This window comes from Sinocyclocheilus grahami, unplaced genomic scaffold, assembly GCF_001515645.1.
Source record: "Sinocyclocheilus grahami isolate Dianchi unplaced genomic scaffold, SAMN03320097.WGS_v1.1 scaffold5.1, whole genome shotgun sequence".
NCBI lineage: Eukaryota > Metazoa > Chordata > Actinopteri > Cypriniformes > Cyprinidae > Sinocyclocheilus > Sinocyclocheilus grahami.
Window position 1 is genome coordinate 620460 of NW_015505184.1, and position 6999 is coordinate 627458.

A 6999-nucleotide genomic window follows, 5' to 3' on the forward strand; every position below is an offset into this window, starting at 1 on the left:
GGGACTTGCACGAGGGTGGTCACGACCCGGAAGTTCTCAAGGAACAAGGAACGGTGGAAGCACCTCAGCCCGCTCATGCCGAGGGCGGCCGGGCGGAGAATCTTTTGTTTCCTTTTTTTCCGCCAGCACCGAAATACTTGACAAAAGAGCAAATTCTTCTATCTCTGGGTCCCCAGAGGGGACGGGGGGTTGTGGACAATCCAGTGCCATATCACACTCACCCTCCTCTCTCGCCAGTGAGCAGCAGTGGGCGGATCGGGAGGACGAACCAACGGACTACCCACGCACCCTCTGCTCGAACGCAGGTGTTACACACACCCAGACCCCGCCTCGGACCGGCTACGAGATGCCTGGGCCGGGTCCCTGCGTTCTTCCGCGCTGCCCCACTGCGGGTACGCCTGTAGTTCCGTTGATGCCACTTGCGCGGTGTCTGGGAGCCTGGCTAGAGCTACCCAGCCCATCTCGATGGCTCCTTCGAACCGTCAGGCTCGGCTATGCGATTCAGTTCGCCAGGCGCCCTCCCAAGTTCAGGGGCATCCACTTTACTTCAGTGAAAGCAGCAGATGCCTCTGTTTTGCGTGCAGAGATCGCAGTCCTGCTGGCGAAGGATGCAATAGAGCCGGTTCCTCCAGCCGATATGAGGACGGGGTTTTACAGCCCTTACTTCATTGTACCCAAGAAAGGCGGTGGGTTGAGACCCATCTTGGATCTGCGCGTCTTGAACCGGGCCCTTCACTGGCTCCCGTTCAAGATGCTCACGCAGAAATGCATCTTCAGGTGTATCCGTCCCCAAGATTGGTTCACAGCGATCGACCTGAAGTACTTCTGTGTGTCGATCCTTCCGCGCCACAGGCCATTCCTGCAGTTTGTGTTCGAGGGGCGGGCATACCAGTACAAGGTCCTGCCCTTCGGGCTGTCCCTGTCACCCCGTGTCTTCACGAAAGTTACGGAGGCAGCCCTTTTTCCCATGAGAGAACAGGGCATTCGCATTCTCAACTACCTCGACGATTGGCTCATACTCGCTCAGTCTCAGGATCAGTTGTGCGAACACAGGGATTTGGTACTTGCACTTTCCGGGTCCAAGTTACACCGGCCTGCCGCCAAACCTTCACCCCGTGGTCAGACCTTGCATTTCTCAGGGCAGGAGTGCCCCTAGAGCAGGTCTCCAGGCATGCTGTGGTTTGCACGGATACCTCAACCACCAACTGGGGGGCCACGTACAACGGGCTTGCAGTGTCAGGGGTTTGGACGGGGCCCCAACGACACTGGCACATCAACTGCCTCGAGTTGCTGGAGGTGCACCTTGCCCTGAGCCGTCTCAAAGGGCGCTTACGAGGCAAGCATGTACTAGTCCGCATGGACAACACAGCGACCATTGCGTACATCAACCGACAGGTGGTCTGAGCTCCCGTCGCATGTCACAACTCGCCCGCCACCTCTTCCTCTGGAGTCAGAAGCATCTGAGGTCACTTCGTGCTGTTCACATTCCTGGGCTGCTCAACCGGGCAGCCGACGAGCTGTCTCGAGCTGCGCTCCCGGGAGAATGGCGACTCCATCCCCAGATGGTCCAGCTGGTTTGGAGACGTTTCAGAGCCGCTCAGGTAGACCTTTCTACCTCTCCAGAAACCTCTCACTGCCAGTTGTTCTTCTCCCTGGCCGAGGGAACACTCGGCATGGACGCACTGGCACACAGCTGGCCTCGGGGGCTTCGCAAATATGCGTTTCCCCCAGTGAGCCTTCTTGCAGAGATACTGATTGGCCTCCATCAAGAGGGTAGGGGACCTGCATGTATTTTCGGTCAACGATTCGTGCCTGGAGTTCGGGCCGGCTGACTCCCAGGTAACCCTGAGGCCCCGGCCCGGCTATGTGCCCAAGGTTCCCGCTACGCCCTTCAGGGATCAGGTGGTGAACCTCCAAGCGCTGCCCTCGGAGGAGGCAGACCCAGCCCTAGTTTTGCTCTGTCCCGTCCGTGCCTTAGGGTGCTACGTAGACCGGACGCAAAGCTTCAGGACCTCAGACCAGCTCTTTGTCTGTCACGGAGGCAGGCAGAAGGGGAATGCCGTCTCTAAGCAGAGGATGGCCCACTGGATAGTGGATGCCATCACCCTGGCTTATCAGGCACAGGGTGTGCCCTGCCTGTTCAGGTTGCGAGCTCACTCAACTAGAAGTGTTGCATCCTCCTGGGCGCTGGCTCGTGGTGCCTCGCTGGCGAATATCTGTAGAGCTGCGGGCTGGGTGACCCCTAACACGTTCGCTAGATTCTATAGCCTTCGTGTGGAGCCGGTATCCTCCTATGTTCTCACCTCAAACGGGTAGAAGCACTGAGAGGCCCCGGCTTCGGGTCAGCTTGCTAAATCCACTCCAGAGAGTCCATATTGTAGACCCTGTTGAGCTCCTCCATCCCCTCGGCAGCCAGACGTAGCGGAGCGTCCAGCGCCAGGCCTTCACTCGTTGAATCCTCGAGAACCGGTAGAAGGCTGGGTTCCATATGTAAGACCTAAGTGGATCCCATATGTGTAAAGTCCACGGTATAGCCTCGAGCCCGTGTTTCCCAGGCAGACTTCTGCCATTCCAAGAGGGTTACAATCACCTCCAATTTTCCATATGCACCTAAGGAATCTTCATATGTGTTTTCCCAGTGTTAGCCAGTCTTCCTCATTGGGTAGTGCCATAGCAGCAGTAGCTGGTCCTCTTGTGCAAGCACTGGCCTACGGCAAAAAGTAGGGGCGCAGGTGGCTTCCACAGGACACTGGAAGGGGCAGTATCTGTGGCCTTTTGGTAGGGATCCCAATTCGTCGGTCATCCGACGTGACGTCGAGAGTGACCGACTGAAAGGGAACGTCTCGGTTACGTATGGTAACCCTCGTTCCCTGAAGGAGGGAACAGAGACGTCACGTCCCGTCACCACAGCTCCTGTACCACCGCTGAGCGTCACCGTTCGGGTCCTCAGCGAAAACCTGAATATGCGCTGCATCTGCTGCCTACTTATACTCACGCTGTGATCAGCGGCAGCTGGATGCAATAATCGCATGACAATGTGCATTGGCTCATTTCATTTACACTCGAAGTAGATTGGTCTCTCTAAGCGTGATCCCAATTCGTCGGTCATCCGACGTGACGTCGAGAGTGACCGACTGAAAGGGAACGTCTCGGTTACGTATGGTAACCCTCGTTCCCTGAAGGAGGAAACGAAGACGTCACGTCCCATCCCCACAGCTCCTGTACCACCGCTGAGCGTCACCGTTCGGGTCCTCAGCGAAAACCTGAATATGCGCTGCATCTGCTGCCTACTTATACTCACGCTGTGATCAGCGGCAGCTGGATGCAATAATCGCATGACAATGTGCATTGGCTCATTTCATTTACACTCGAAGTAGATTGGTCTCTCTAAGCGTGATCCCAATTCGTCGGTCATCCGACGTGACGTCTCCGTTCCCTCCTTCAGGGAACGAGGGTTACCATACGTAACCGAGACGTTCCCTTGGATGCATGCAGTGTTATTTTAGTATTTATTATATACTATTATACCACTATTATAGTACAGTTTTTAATATTATATGATTATTATATAACATTATATAACATTATAGTACATTTATTCATATTTTGACATTTTTTATGATAATATTTTTTAATAATGCACCTCTGCAAGCTTGCATTCTTCCTCTATTTTTGAGTTCAGTGCCTACATCTAGAAAGTCGATAAATACCCAATGTATAGAATCAAATCTTCAGATCTAATTCAAAATATATTGCTACTTCCGTTTCATAACTACTTTAAGAGCCCTCTAAAAATTCGGCACTAGTAAAACATCTGCTATAATTAACTACCTGCGATTTATATGTTGCAGGCAACAAATCAGTTTTTGTTTGAGTACACAGATATTTCTGAATTGGTATCAATGGAGAGAAATGGTATTTGCTGCCAGATGGTGAAGTTACGACATCGACCAGCAGGGCTCACTGGCCCATACTAACCAGCCAAACCTTGACCCTTGGTGTGTTCACAAACAAACAGAACTGCATTCACATTAATTCCTGGTCAAAATGGAGATGAACGATAGCTGCAAAAATCTTTGGTGCATGACACGTCAGCAACTTCTGTTTAGTTAAACAAACCTATCTGTGGGCAGAAGACACCCACTGATTGCAGGGGCACTGTGCACTGTAAACCACATTAAAGACTATGAGCAGTGTCAACCAACACTGTAGAGATCAGCCACACATGCAGAATTACAGCAGTGCCCTTATAATACAAACACTGTCTAGGGTTCAAATAGCACCTTTGAAGACACATGCAGTTTATGAGGTGACAGGAAAAGCATGTGCAGTGATCAAAAAGTTCATAACACAAGTACACCCTATAGGCATGTTGTCACAATGGAAACCTGGGGCAAGTTCAAGCTCAAACCGTGCACCGTTTTGCTAAGGTTTCCGGTTTGAATGACATATTTCCTGGAAACGGTGTGCAATGGTGTGCAACGGGGTTTGAGATGCGTTTTCTCTTGTTTGGTGGGTGTGTCAAACATGTCAGCCCAATCAGCAGCAACATGTATATAAACCACGTGGTATTAAAGAGACAGCTCGCACAATGTAATTAACATCCAAATAAATTCACAAGAGCAAGTATATTGTTTGCACATGTTTATTTACATTAAAGGCAAAATAACTGAAATAATAAGGGCACAAGTATAGATCTGGAACTTCTTTAAGTCTGTCTAAATATCATTTAGTAATTGCAATATCTTCTGGTCCATATCCTTTCCTTAGGAAGGTGTGCTAAATACTGATAAAGGTAACATAAAAATACTATACATATTTATATATTTTGCTATTGTATTATGGAGTGACACTTTTATAAATAGTGTTCAACGCACCACCGTTTCCATTTAAAAAAACGTTTTGCACCGTTTTTTGCACCAAAGTGGATGTAAAATGATAAATAAATAATAATTTTAAAAAATTTTAATCTAAATATTTAGCATGTTTTTTGGCAGAAGTGAGACTTTTTATTAATAATTTTTAAACCGCCTGAAAAATAAGTAACATTTACTACTTTAAATGCTGCATTTACTTAAAAAAAAAAAGTTGCACCCTCTAGCGAGAAATGCAGAATATTATTTCATCAGGCAGTGGACATCAATGGAGGTGCAAACCTATAGGCACAAATGCATAAAAATGTATTTAAAATAAAAATACAAAATACTGTGTGGAAAAAATATAATTTTTTTTTTCAAATTCATGTACCTGAAATACTGCTCATCCCTGCGCACATATTGGTGTTTTATTTATGATATTTAATTAATCCTCATGAATGGATTATTAAATTAATCCTCATGAATGGATTATTAAATCACACAAAAAACAAACCTTGTGAATTTCTATTGATGAAACAATATTTGGCTGTTTATTATGTGAGGTGGTTGATGGTAAAAAATCTTAAAATTCAGTTCATACTCTTAAAATATGGGAATTTGGTGTACCTTATGACATATAAGAGAAGCGTGATTAAATTATGTGTAGCCTAAAGGTCACAGACAGTATGTGGTGGTTTGAATGTGGTTAATGGTTAATATGTCTTATTCTGTCTACTCTAGTGGCTGCAGATAAAGTTTTAATTGTTGGTGATTTTAATATCCATGTTGATAATGAAAAAGATGCATTGGGATTAGCATTCATAGACGTTCTGAATTCTATTGGGGTTAGACAACAGGTGTCAGGACCTACTCATTGTCGAAATCATACTCTAGATTTAATACTGTCACATGGAATTGATGTTGATGGTTTTGAAATTATGCAGCCAAGCGATGATATCTCAGATCATTATCTAGTCTTGTGCAAACTGCATATAGCTAAAAATGTAAATTCTACACCTTGTTACAAGTATGGTAGAACTTCTACCACAAATGACTGCTTTGTAAGTAATCTTCCTGATTTATCTCCATTCCTTAGCATTTCCAATACCTACGGTTGCTCCTTTATGCTTAAGGAAAATTAAGGAAAACAGTCAGCCACGCCTCATATGTGTTAATTATTTATGTCAGATATATTTCGCATATTTATACCTTTTCTATATAAATTGTGATTGTATTTTATTTTTATGGAAACAAATTTTGTTATTTTTAATGTAACGTGAACGATGCTCTTATAGTTGTGTCATCACAGTTTAGTGACGTTATTGAATATTGTCAGTGTCGGTCACAGCGCCTTTTAACTGCTGATTTGGATCCAGCAATGTTTAATTTACAAATTAAGCACTGTACCCGGCGAAACATACCAATTTGAAAAACTAACGGAATGCATAATCGATATAAAAAAACTGGATGACAAGTAATTTCTTACTACTAAATTCTGAAAAAAAACAGAGGAGTTAATTATAGGACCTAAAAACTCAGCATGTAATAACCTAGAACACTGTCTAACACTTAATGGCTGCTATTTAGCTCCCAAACTCTGGAATAATCTACCTAACATTGTGCAGGAGGCAGACACACTCTGTCAGTTTAAATCTAGATTAAAGACCCATTTCGTTAACCTGGTTTACACATAACAAACTAACACATTTCTAATGTTCAAATCCGTTAAAGGATTGTTAGACTGCATTAATTAGGACAAACGGAACCGGGCACACTTCCCAATAACACCCGATCTACATGCCACATCGTTAGAAGAATGGCATCTACGCTAATATTAGTCTGTCTCTTTCTTATTCCGAGGTCACAGTAGCCACCAGATCCATAACTTCGTGAGCATAAAACTCCTAACACATTCAAATCTGTCTTTTCTTCATTGCAAATAAGATTTAATTTCATATGGCAATCTTTAGTCTTAACATTGCATAAACCGACTTTCTCTAAGAGAGAAGTTTTTCAGCATATGTTTGCTTGCAATCTCTTCATTTGCTTAGTTGCACTAACATAGTGTTACTGAAGCACTAAACTAAGCTTCTTGTGCTTAGAAGCTCTAACAACTTCATGAGCCTAAAACTCCTAACACATT